The following is a 14,050-nucleotide window of genomic DNA, read 5'->3' as shown; positions in this document are numbered from 1 at the left end:
CTCCTGATCAGTCTCTCTACCACTCTCTAGGGATGAGGTCTGGGAGCCCTCCCATTGGGAACCCTCGCTACACTCAGGATCCTCTGGGTACCCCCTACGCACACTCCCTCCCTGGGTAAATGTCACAAACCTTTCAAAGAAATTCAGAGATCTCCTGAGGTCCCCTTCTACAGGCAGCCCTCTCTCTCTACAGAACCCCTCTAATTCCCCCTGCGTGTAAAACGGCAGGTCCTCTAAATCAAAGGTAAGCCCCATCTTGAAAAGGTACAAATAACTCAACTGTGACAACCACAATACCCAAGCGTGAGAACTGAAAACAGGAAAAATGACCAAAGAGAGAAAGTTAAGAGAAGCCAAACATGTGATGGTCTAAACGCAATCCTTGTAATGAAATAATGAGTCACAATGGTATTGTGCAAGCGCAAGTCCTATCCTCACCGCTGACTTCCAATGTTAGAAATGGGGTTTCTGGTTGGCTAGGGTATGCACCTCAGCCAGGCAGAACTTACCCACTCTAGTCAGGGCAAGGGAGTTACACGTCCAAGATAACCCCTGCTCACCCCCTTGGTAGCTTGGCACGAGCAGTCAGGCTTAACCCGGAGGCAATGCGTAAAGCGTTTGCACAACACACACATACATGTGACGCAATATCCCCACCACAAAGGAAACACAACACCAGATTATATGAAAATACACTGTATTGTACACAACGTAATTATTAGACCAACATCACATAACAGTACTATCCTGCTACCTTAGCAGTTGTCAGAACGTTACACATTAGTTACTCTGCAAACTAGCAGTAGTCACACATAACACACAGGTTACTCAGTATTCTGCAACATAAGCAGTAGTCAGGAAACACGTTATCACATTAGAACACTTGTCATAAGCATATCATAAAACGCCCATAGTAGGAACATTAGAAAACCTATGGCAAGTTAGGGAAACATATTAGCAAGTCATGCCCATAAAAGGAACATGTGCACACATATGTAAAAGCATCATAGAACAGGTAGGCAATATAACACAATCAATAAAGTCTGTAGAAAGAACTTTAAATTACCGGTATATTGGTCCCTTTAGAAAGTACCTGTTCTGATGCAGAGGCACTTCCAGTGCCTAAAACGAATAAATGGGGCCCCCGGCGCTCCTTTGCGCAAAAACGGGGGCTTCCAAAACATTGCAGATAGAGAGGGGCGGCACGCACCCTCTCTGACTCCTTATCGGGCCCCTTCTGGGACCCGTGATCACCGGGGGCCCCCCGGGCCTCCACCGGCCCTCCTGTGGGGGGCCAAGGTCACCCAATACTTTAGGGAGAGGGGGGGGCGCCTCGCGCTCCCCCCTTACTGAAACACGGGCCCCTCCAGGGACCCGTTAACTCCTGGGGTCTCCCTGCCACTATGGGAGACCCCAAAATCAAATACTCCTGGCCCGCGAGGGGGCCAACAAGAGAGCCGGGGGCCAGGGCGAGCCTCCGGTGAGGCTGCCTCCCGGCCCAGAAGAGCAGGAGAGTCCTCCGGGACTCCTGCAAGGGAGGGAGAGGCGCCCTCCTCTCCCTCGGCCTCCGGGACTCCTGTAAGGGAGGGAGAGGCGTCCTCCTCTCCCTCTGATGACGTTGCGGCCCCAGGTGGGGCCTGCTGGTGCCCCGGGGGCGCTCTGAAAAGATCGCGTCCCCCGGGAGCACGCTAGGAGCGTGCTAGCTCCTTCCTTGGCTCTCTCCAGTGCCCCGGGGGCACTAAAGTCAGCGCGATCCTCGCGCTTGAAACGAAAAGCCCTGCCCGGGCTGCGGCGGTGATCCCCTTAACGAGAAGGCGCTGTGGAGAGCGCGAGGGCACAGTGAGGCTCCCGGGCTGCGGCGGTGATTTCCGTGGGCACAAGAAAAGCGCTTTCAAAGCGCTAAGACCCATCAACAGCCCAGGGTGCGGCGGTGATCCTTTTCCAGCTATTGCAAGAATGCCCTTTTCTTGGGAAAGCATTCTGGGCACAGATTTTAAAGATCGTTGCAGGGGTCAGGGGCCACAGCACCCTGCCCCTGGGAACAACTAGGCAAGAAGGAGCACAGGGCTGGTGGGCCCAGCTACAGGCCAGCACAAGGGGTGCAGATGGTGGCAGTTCCTCCTAGTGACCAGGCAGGTCACAGGTCAGCACAGCAGCAGCAGTCCATGGCGGTTTCCTGGTGAGTCCATTCATCAGCGTCCTGTGTCCAGTTTCAAGTTCCAAGAATGTTCAAATTGTGGGGAAAATTCCCCTGTACTTATAGTCAGTTCTTACAGTGTTTTACAGTGGTAGGGAGAGGAGGTTCCAGCCAGTTACAACTGGTTCTGGGAGTGCCCCCTCTCTCCTTTCAGCACAGGCTCCAAACATCAGTGGGGGGTTAACGACCCTATTGTGTGAGGCCAGGACACAGCCTTTACAAATGTAGGTGTGCCCCGCCTCTCCCTTCTCTCAGCCCAGGAAGACTATTCAGTATGTAGATGCACCTCAGTGACACCTCCACCCTCCCTGTGTACAGGCTGTCTGAAAAGTATGCACAAAGCCCCAACTGTCACTCTGCCCAGACGTGGATTGGAGTCAAGCTGCAAAACACCAGAATCATAAGCACAGATAAATGCGCACTTTCTAGAAGTGGCATTTCTGTGATAGTAATAAAAAATACACCCACACCAGTAAGCAGTATTTATTATCACCATCACAACCATACCAAACACGCCTACGCTAGCCCTCATAAATCAGACAATACCCCTACACCTAAGGCAGGGCATTTCTAATGCAATCCTATGAGAAGGCAGCACTCACAGCAGTGAGACACCAAGTTAGGCTGTTTGTCACTACCAGGACAGGCCATGCAATATGGCACATGTCCTGCCTTTCTACATACATGGCACCCTGCCCACAGGGCGTACTTTAGGGGTGACTTACATGTAGTAAAAGGGGAGTTCTGGGCCTGGCAAGTAAATTTAGATGCCAGGTCCCTGTGGCAGAAAACTGCGCACACAGGCCCTGCGCTAGCAGGCCTGAGACAGGTTTGAAAGTCTACTTCAGTGGGTGGCGCAAGCAGCGCTGCAGGCCCACTAGTAGTATTTAATTTACAGGCCCTGGGTATAGAGATACCACTGTACAAGGGACTTATAGGTAAATTAAATATGCCAATCAGGTATAAGCCAATCATACCAACTTTAGATGGGAGAGCACCTGCACTTTAGCACTGGTCAGCAGTGATAAAGTGCTCAGAGTCCTAGAGCCAACAGCGAGAGGTCAGAAAAACCAGGAGGAAGGAGGCAAAAAGACTAGGGATGACCATGCGTATGGCCAAAAGTCCAACACAACCCCCTACCAGCCAAAATCCAGGGGAGAACAATCAATACCTTGATGTACTTTCCTGATTGGGGCGATAGAACAAGGACCCAGGCCCACAACAGCAGGGGCATGTTCCAGTTCTACGCCTTCCTGACTCCACTGGGATCTCTCTGTCAATGCGTCCCAGGCAGCCTAGACCAACCCACGGGGATTCTCTAGCTGCCAATGGCCAGAACCAGGCCCCAGGCCATCTAGGAGCCTCTGGTCTCTGAAACCATAATGAGTGGGGGGCGGTAGCCCCAGGTGCAAAGCAACCTGTCTCCACTCTATTTCCGATCAGTTCAGGGGCTCTACCCTGCCACTGATCCACCAACCTAGGGTCCGCACCCATAGGTTCTACAGGGGCTAGAGGCGAGGCTCTCCTCCCTCTACCCCTCCTTCTAGGATCCCGCCCTCCTCTCCTAGGAGGGGTATCACCAGAATCCACACTTGCTAGGGTGCTGGGTACAGCAGTCCTGCACAACTTTCTCGCCAGCCCAGGATCACTACCTGGCGACTGACCACCCAACCTAGGGACGACACCCTTGGGTTGCACCGGGGTCCAGGGCGGGCTTCCCCCTCCCTGACCCCCACTTCCAGAGTCCTGCATCTCCCCACCTCGGGAGAAGCCACCAGAAGTTTCACACAGGGGGGTGAGCACACTAACCGCCCCCCCAACCAGGTCAGAGTTTACCCCCTGAACCTGTCTATCTAGTCCAGGGACGACACACTTAGACTGGACCATTGCCCAGCGAACCAGGACTTCCTTGGGAGCACACCTACCCCCTACCAGATCAGAGCTTACCCCCTGAATCTGGCAATCCAACCCAGAGTCACTACCCTGCGGTTGAACCACTGCCTGGCGCACCAGGACTTCCTTGGGAGCACACGTACTCCCCATCAGGTCAGAGTTTACCCCCTGAACCTGATCATCCAACCCAGAGTCACCACCCTGCGGTTGAATCATTGCCTGGCGCACCAGGACTTCCTGGGGGGCACACCTACCCCCCATCAGGGAAACACTTTCCCCAAGGGCCATACAAGAGTCTGGCTGGCGCAGGTCTCCTGACCTCTGCCCATCTGACAGAGTCTGGATTCCCCCCAGCCCAGAAATGGTCTCACCAAGGTCATTCCTGGGGGGCTCTGCACTCAGAGCTGACCCCTGACCCTCCAGGTTCTCCACTGGGGCCCGCAGCCCCCTCTCAACCCTATGCCTGGATTTCCGCCTCCTCCGCTGTAGAGCGAGACTACCAGACACCAGGACCGGCGGAACGCTATCACCAGCCACCCGCCTAAATCCTAATGACAAAATGGGATCCTTCTGAACAGCTGGCCCTACGGCACAGGTTAGGCTCACCTCCTGGCGTTCACTCATGGAACCTTCAGGGGCCTGGGACGGTATCTTGGGCACCTTGGGCCTCAGCCCAGCCCCATTCCCTCTCCTCAGAGACGGGACATGGGGTCCCTCACCCATCCCAGTCCACTGGGACCTACCTGGGACACTCCATTCCTTTCCCACCACACCTTGTTGGGAAACACCTAGACCACTCTCATTAGGAACACCCCCTAATGTCACACCAGACCCTCTGGTACGCAACCAGAAGTCTGCCTCCTTTGCAAGCTCCCTGGGGTCAGAGAGCTCACACACTGACAAGTGTTGGCGTAACTCTGAAAAACAACAACGAAACAGGTGCTCTCTGAGAATCAGATTAAACAGCCCTTCAAAATAGTTTACTGTGCTACCCTTCACCCATCCATCTAGTGCAATGCAGCAATCCTCCACAAACTCCTCCCAAGACTGGTGGGACAGTTTCTTACCACCCCTAAACCTTTTTCTGTATTCCTCAGGGGAAAAACCATACTTCACAATCAGTGCGTTCTTCACAGCGGAGTACCCCTCCCTGTCACTCTCTTCTAGAGTCAGTAGGGCATCCCTCCCCTCCTCAGGAATAAAACTCCCTAGGCCAGTTCCCCAATCCTTCTCAGGGATCCTGCGCTCTACCAGAGCCCTCTCATATTCCTTTAACCACTGACGTATGTCACCCCCCTCTTGGAACCTAGGTACCAGATCTATGGGTATGTGAGGAACATCTTTGCTACAGCACTGTACATTGCTGCCACCACTGGACTCCACCTGCAGCGCTGGTGAGTCCAGAACCTTCAGACTGCGCTCTAGAGCGAGTCTTTCTCTGGCAAAGGCCCTCTCTGCCTCTGCCATTCTCTCCTGTACTAAGGCCTTCTCTACCTCAGCCCTTCTCTCCTCAACAGCTAGGCGCGCTAACTGCAACTTCAGGTCCCTCTCTTCCCGCCTATCTCTTAGCTCATCAGGCGTCAAGGAATGAGAGGTAGCCCTGCTTCTTACACTGGACCCAGCAAGGGACTCCCTATCACTGGGGCCTTCCCTGTCAACTGGCGTCCCCAACCGGTCATTCTCACCCTCCTGATCAGTCTCTCTACCACTCTCTAGGGATGAGGTCTGGGAGCCCTCCCATTGGGAACCCTCGCTACACTCAGGATCCTCTGGGTACCCCCTACGCACACTCCCTCCCTGGGTAAATGTCACAAACCTTTCAAAGAAATTCAGAGATCTCCTGAGGTCCCCTTCTACAGGCAGCCCTCTCTCTCTACAGAACCCCTCTAATTCCCCCTGCGTGTAAAACGGCAGGTCCTCTAAATCAAAGGTAAGCCCCATCTTGAAAAGGTACAAATAACTCAACTGTGACAACCACAATACCCAAGCGTGAGAACTGAAAACAGGAAAAATGACCAAAGAGAGAAAGTTAAGAGAAGCCAAACATGTGATGGTCTAAACGCAATCCTTGTAATGAAATAATGAGTCACAATGGTATTGTGCAAGCGCAAGTCCTATCCTCACCGCTGACTTCCAATGTTAGAAATGGGGTTTCTGGTTGGCTAGGGTATGCACCTCAGCCAGGCAGAACTTACCCACTCTAGTCAGGGCAAGGGAGTTACACGTCCAAGATAACCCCTGCTCACCCCCTTGGTAGCTTGGCACGAGCAGTCAGGCTTAACCCGGAGGCAATGCGTAAAGCGTTTGCACAACACACACATACATGTGACGCAATATCCCCACCACAAAGGAAACACAACACCAGATTATATGAAAATACACTGTATTGTACACAACGTAATTATTAGACCAACATCACATAACAGTACTATCCTGCTACCTTAGCAGTTGTCAGAACGTTACACATTAGTTACTCTGCAAACTAGCAGTAGTCACACATAACACACAGGTTACTCAGTATTCTGCAACATAAGCAGTAGTCAGGAAACACGTTATCACATTAGAACACTTGTCATAAGCATATCATAAAACGCCCATAGTAGGAACATTAGAAAACCTATGGCAAGTTAGGGAAACATATTAGCAAGTCATGCCCATAAAAGGAACATGTGCACACATATGTAAAAGCATCATAGAACAGGTAGGCAATATAACACAATCAATAAAGTCTGTAGAAAGAACTTTAAATTACCGGTATATTGGTCCCTTTAGAAAGTACCTGTTCTGATGCAGAGGCACTTCCAGTGCCTAAAACGAATAAATGGGGCCCCCGGCGCTCCTTTGCGCAAAAACGGGGGCTTCCAAAACATTGCAGATAGAGAGGGGCGGCACGCACCCTCTCTGACTCCTTATCGGGCCCCTTCTGGGACCCGTGATCACCGGGGGCCCCCCGGGCCTCCACCGGCCCTCCTGTGGGGGGCCAAAGTCACCCAATACTTTAGGGAGAGGGGGGGGCGCCTCGCGCTCCCCCCTTACTGAAACACGGGCCCCTCCAGGGACCCGTTAACTCCTGGGGTCTCCCTGCCACTATGGGAGACCCCAAAATCAAATACTCCTGGCCCGCGAGGGGGCCAACAAGAGAGCCGGGGGCCAGGGCGAGCCTCCGGTGAGGCTGCCTCCCGGCCCAGAAGAGCAGGAGAGTCCTCCGGGACTCCTGCAAGGGAGGGAGAGGCGCCCTCCTCTCCCTCGGCCTCCGGGACTCCTGTAAGGGAGGGAGAGGCGTCCTCCTCTCCCTCTGATGACGTTGCGGCCCCAGGTGGGGCCTGCTGGTGCCCCGGGGGCGCTCTGAAAAGATCGCGTCCCCCGGGAGCACGCTAGGAGCGTGCTAGCTCCTTCCTTGGCTCTCTCCAGTGCCCCGGGGGCACTAAAGTCAGCGCGATCCTCGCGCTTGAAACGAAAAGCCCTGCCCGGGCTGCGGCGGTGATCCCCTTAACGAGAAGGCGCTGTGGAGAGCGCGAGGGCACAGTGAGGCTCCCGGGCTGCGGCGGTGATTTCCGTGGGCACAAGAAAAGCGCTTTCAAAGCGCTAAGACCCATCAACAGCCCAGGTTGCGGCGGTGATCCTTTTCCAGCTATTGCAAGAATGCCCTTTTCTTGGGAAAGCATTCTGGGCACAGATTTTAAAGATCGTTGCAGGGGTCAGGGGCCACAGCACCCTGCCCCTGGGAACAACTAGGCAAGAAGGAGCACAGGGCTGGTGGGCCCAGCTACAGGCCAGCACAAGGGGTGCAGATGGTGGCAGTTCCTCCTAGTGACCAGGCAGGTCACAGGTCAGCACAGCAGCAGCAGTCCATGGCGGTTTCCTGGTGAGTCCATTCATCAGCGTCCTGTGTCCAGTTTCAAGTTCCAAGAATGTTCAAATTGTGGGGAAAATTCCCCTGTACTTATAGTCAGTTCTTACAGTGTTTTACAGTGGTAGGGAGAGGAGGTTCCAGCCAGTTACAACTGGTTCTGGGAGTGCCCCCTCTCTCCTTTCAGCACAGGCTCCAAACATCAGTGGGGGGTTAACGACCCTATTGTGTGAGGCCAGGACACAGCCTTTACAAATGTAGGTGTGCCCCGCCTCTCCCTTCTCTCAGCCCAGGAAGACTATTCAGTATGTAGATGCACCTCAGTGACACCTCCACCCTCCCTGTGTACAGGCTGTCTGAAAAGTATGCACAAAGCCCCAACTGTCACTCTGCCCAGACGTGGATTGGAGTCAAGCTGCAAAACACCAGAATCATAAGCACAGATAAATGCGCACTTTCTAGAAGTGGCATTTCTGTGATAGTAATAAAAAATACACCCACACCAGTAAGCAGTATTTATTATCACCATCACAACCATACCAAGCACGCCTACGCTAGCCCTCATAAATCAGACAATACCCCTACACCTAAGGCAGGGCATTTCTAATGCAATCCTATGAGAAGGCAGCACTCACAGCAGTGAGACACCAAGTTAGGCTGTTTGTCACTACCAGGACAGGCCATGCAATATGGCACATGTCCTGCCTTTCTACATACATGGCACCCTGCCCACAGGGCGTACTTTAGGGGTGACTTACATGTAGTAAAAGGGGAGTTCTGGGCCTGGCAAGTAAATTTAGATGCCAGGTCCCTGTGGCAGAAAACTGCGCACACAGGCCCTGCGCTAGCAGGCCTGAGACAGGTTTGAAAGTCTACTTCAGTGGGTGGCGCAAGCAGCGCTGCAGGCCCACTAGTAGTATTTAATTTACAGGCCCTGGGTATAGAGATACCACTGTACAAGGGACTTATAGGTAAATTAAATATGCCAATCAGGTATAAGCCAATCATACCAACTTTAGATGGGAGAGCACCTGCACTTTAGCACTGGTCAGCAGTGATAAAGTGCTCAGAGTCCTAGAGCCAACAGCGAGAGGTCAGAAAAACCAGGAGGAAGGAGGCAAAAAGACTAGGGATGACCATGCGTATGGCCAAAAGTCCAACACAACCCCCTACCAGCCAAAATCCAGGGGAGAACAATCAATACCTTGATGTACTTTCCTGATTGGGGCGATAGAACAAGGACCCAGGCCCACAACAGCAGGGGCATGTTCCAGTTCTACGCCTTCCTGACTCCACTGGGATCTCTCTGTCAATGCGTCCCAGGCAGCCTAGACCAACCCACGGGGTTTCTCTAGCTGCCAATGGCCAGAACCAGGCCCCAGGCCATCTAGGAGCCTCTGGTCTCTGAAACCATAATGAGTGGGGGGCGGTAGCCCCAGGTGCAAAGCAACCTGTCTCCACTCTATTTCCGATCAGTTCAGGGGCTCTACCCTGCCACTGATCCACCAACCTAGGGTCCGCACCCATAGGTTCTACAGGGGCTAGAGGCGAGGCTCTCCTCCCTCTACCCCTCCTTCTAGGATCCCGCCCTCCTCTCCTAGGAGGGGTATCACCAGAATCCACACTTGCTAGGGTGCTGGGTACAGCAGTCCTGCACAACTTTCTCGCCAGCCCAGGATCACTACCTGGCGACTGACCACCCAACCTAGGGACGACACCCTTGGGTTGCACCGGGGTCCAGGGCGGGCTTCCCCCTCCCTGACCCCCACTTCCAGAGTCCTGCATCTCCCCACCTCGGGAGAAGCCACCAGAAGTTTCACACAGGGGGGTGAGCACACTAACCGCCCCCCCAACCAGGTCAGAGTTTACCCCCTGAACCTGTCTATCTAGTCCAGGGACGACACCCTTAGACTGGACCATTGCCCAGCGAACCAGGACTTCCTTGGGAGCACACCTACCCCCTACCAGATCAGAGCTTACCCCCTGAATCTGGCAATCCAACCCAGAGTCACTACCCTGCGGTTGAACCACTGCCTGGCGCACCAGGACTTCCTTGGGAGCACACGTACTCCCCATCAGGTCAGAGTTTACCCCCTGAACCTGATCATCCAACCCAGAGTCACCACCCTGCGGTTGAATCATTGCCTGGCGCACCAGGACTTCCTGGGGGGCACACCTACCCCCCATCAGGGAAACACTTTCCCCAAGGGCCATACAAGAGTCTGGCTGGCGCAGGTCTCCTGACCTCTGCCCATCTGACAGAGTCTGGATTCCCCCCAGCCCAGAAATGGTCTCACCAAGGTCATTCCTGGGGGGCTCTGCACTCAGAGCTGACCCCTGACCCTCCAGGTTCTCCACTGGGGCCCGCAGCCCCCTCTCAACCCTATGCCTGGATTTCCGCCTCCTCCGCTGTAGAGCGAGACTACCAGACACCAGGACCGGCGGAACGCTATCACCAGCCACCCGCCTAAATCCTAATGACAAAATGGGATCCTTCTGAACAGCTGGCCCTACGGCACAGGTTAGGCTCACCTCCTGGCGTTCACTCATGGAACCTTCAGGGGCCTGGGACGGTATCTTGGGCACCTTGGGCCTCAGCCCAGCCCCATTCCCTCTCCTCAGAGACGGGACATGGGGTCCCTCACCCATCCCAGTCCACTGGGACCTACCTGGGACACTCCATTCCTTTCCCACCACACCTTGTTGGGAAACACCTAGACCACTCTCATTAGGAACACCCCCTAATGTCACACCAGACCCTCTGGTACGCAACCAGAAGTCTGCCTCCTTTGCAAGCTCCCTGGGGTCAGAGAGCTCACACACTGACAAGTGTTGGCGTAACTCTGAAAAACAACAACGAAACAGGTGCTCTCTGAGAATCAGATTAAACAGCCCTTCAAAATAGTTTACTGTGCTACCCTTCACCCATCCATCTAGTGCAATGCAGCAATCCTCCACAAACTCCTCCCAAGACTGGTGGGACAGTTTCTTACCACCCCTAAACCTTTTTCTGTATTCCTCAGGGGAAAAACCATACTTCACAATCAGTGCGTTCTTCACAGCGGAGTACCCCTCCCTGTCACTCTCTTCTAGAGTCAGTAGGGCATCCCTCCCCTCCTCAGGAATAAAACTCCCTAGGCCAGTTCCCCAATCCTTCTCAGGGATCCTGCGCTCTACCAGAGCCCTCTCATTTTCCTTTAACCACTGACGTATGTCACCCCCCTCTTGGAACCTAGGTACCAGATCTATGGGTATGTGAGGAACATCTTTGCTACAGCACTGTACATTGCTGCCACCACTGGACTCCACCTGCAGCGCTGGTGAGTCCAGAACCTTCAGACTGCGCTCTAGAGCGAGTCTTTCTCTGGCAAAGGCCCTCTCTGCCTCTGCCATTCTCTCCTGTACTAAGGCCTTCTCTACCTCAGCCCTTCTCTCCTCAACAGCTAGGCGCGCTAACTGCAACTTCAGGTCCCTCTCTTCCCGCCTATCTCTTAGCTCATCAGGCGTCAAGGAATGAGAGGTAGCCCTGCTTCTTACACTGGACCCAGCAAGGGACTCCCTATCACTGGGGCCTTCCCTGTCAACTGGCGTCCCCAACCGGTCATTCTCACCCTCCTGATCAGTCTCTCTACCACTCTCTAGGGATGAGGTCTGGGAGCCCTCCCATTGGGAACCCTCGCTACACTCAGGATCCTCTGGGTACCCCCTACGCACACTCCCTCCCTGGGTAAATGTCACAAACCTTTCAAAGAAATTCAGAGATCTCCTGAGGTCCCCTTCTACAGGCAGCCCTCTCTCTCTACAGAACCCCTCTAATTCCCCCTGCGTGTAAAACGGCAGGTCCTCTAAATCAAAGGTAAGCCCCATCTTGAAAAGGTACAAATAACTCAACTGTGACAACCACAATACCCAAGCGTGAGAACTGAAAACAGGAAAAATGACCAAAGAGAGAAAGTTAAGAGAAGCCAAACATGTGATGGTCTAAACGCAATCCTTGTAATGAAATAATGAGTCACAATGGTATTGTGCAAGCGCAAGTCCTATCCTCACCGCTGACTTCCAATGTTAGAAATGGGGTTTCTGGTTGGCTAGGGTATGCACCTCAGCCAGGCAGAACTTACCCACTCTAGTCAGGGCAAGGGAGTTACACGTCCAAGATAACCCCTGCTCACCCCCTTGGTAGCTTGGCACGAGCAGTCAGGCTTAACCCGGAGGCAATGCGTAAAGCGTTTGCACAACACACACATACATGTGACGCAATATCCCCACCACAAAGGAAACACAACACCAGATTATATGAAAATACACTGTATTGTACACAACGTAATTATTAGACCAACATCACATAACAGTACTATCCTGCTACCTTAGCAGTTGTCAGAACGTTACACATTAGTTACTCTGCAAACTAGCAGTAGTCACACATAACACACAGGTTACTCAGTATTCTGCAACATAAGCAGTAGTCAGGAAACACGTTATCACATTAGAACACTTGTCATAAGCATATCATAAAACGCCCATAGTAGGAACATTAGAAAACCTATGGCAAGTTAGGGAAACATATTAGCAAGTCATGCCCATAAAAGGAACATGTGCACACATATGTAAAAGCATCATAGAACAGGTAGGCAATATAACACAATCAATAAAGTCTGTAGAAAGAACTTTAAATTACCGGTATATTGGTCCCTTTAGAAAGTACCTGTTCTGATGCAGAGGCACTTCCAGTGCCTAAAACGAATAAATGGGGCCCCCGGCGCTCCTTTGCGCAAAAACGGGGGCTTCCAAAACATTGCAGATAGAGAGGGGCGGCACGCACCCTCTCTGACTCCTTATCGGGCCCCTTCTGGGACCCGTGATCACCGGGGGCCCCCCGGGCCTCCACCGGCCCTCCTGTGGGGGGCCAAGGTCACCCAATACTTTAGGGAGAGGGGGGGGCGCCTCGCGCTCCCCCCTTACTGAAACACGGGCCCCTCCAGGGACCCGTTAACTCCTGGGGTCTCCCTGCCACTATGGGAGACCCCAAAATCAAATACTCCTGGCCCGCGAGGGGGCCAACAAGAGAGCCGGGGGCCAGGGCGAGCCTCCGGTGAGGCTGCCTCCCGGCCCAGAAGAGCAGGAGAGTCCTCCGGGACTCCTGCAAGGGAGGGAGAGGCGCCCTCCTCTCCCTCGGCCTCCGGGACTCCTGTAAGGGAGGGAGAGGCGTCCTCCTCTCCCTCTGATGACGTTGCGGCCCCAGGTGGGGCCTGCTGGTGCCCCGGGGGCGCTCTGAAAAGATCGCGTCCCCCGGGAGCACGCTAGGAGCGTGCTAGCTCCTTCCTTGGCTCTCTCCAGTGCCCCGGGGGCACTAAAGTCAGCGCGATCCTCGCGCTTGAAACGAAAAGCCCTGCCCGGGCTGCGGCGGTGATCCCCTTAACGAGAAGGCGCTGTGGAGAGCGCGAGGGCACAGTGAGGCTCCCGGGCTGCGGCGGTGATTTCCGTGGGCACAAGAAAAGCGCTTTCAAAGCGCTAAGACCCATCAACAGCCCAGGTTGCGGCGGTGATCCTTTTCCAGCTATTGCAAGAATGCCCTTTTCTTGGGAAAGCATTCTGGGCACAGATTTTAAAGATCGTTGCACCCTGCCCCTGGGAACAACTAGGCAAGAAAGAGCACAGGGCTGGTGGGCCCAGCTACAGGCCAGCACAAGGGGTGCAGATGGTGGCAGTTCCTCCTAGTGACCAGGCAGGTCACAGGTCAGCACAGCAGCAGCAGTCCATGGCGGTTTCCTGGTGAGTCCATTCATCAGCGTCCTGTGTCCAGTTTCAAGTTCCAAGAATGTTCAAATTGTGGGGAAAATTCCCCTGTACTTATAGTCAGTTCTTACAGTGTTTTACAGTGGTAGGGAGAGGAGGTTCCAGCCAGTTACAACTGGTTCTGGGAGTGCCCCCTCTCTCCTTTCAGCACAGGCTCCAAACATCAGTGGGGGGTTAACGACCCTATTGTGTGAGGCCAGGACACAGCCTTTACAAATGTAGGTGTGCCCCGCCTCTCCCTTCTCTCAGCCCAGGAAGACTATTCAGTATGTAGATGCACCTCAGTGACACCTCCACCCTCCCTGTGTACAGGC

This window comes from Pleurodeles waltl, chromosome 7 (assembly GCF_031143425.1).
Source record: "Pleurodeles waltl isolate 20211129_DDA chromosome 7, aPleWal1.hap1.20221129, whole genome shotgun sequence".
Taxonomy (NCBI): domain Eukaryota; kingdom Metazoa; phylum Chordata; class Amphibia; order Caudata; family Salamandridae; genus Pleurodeles; species Pleurodeles waltl.
This window is presented reverse-complemented; position numbering follows the sequence as displayed.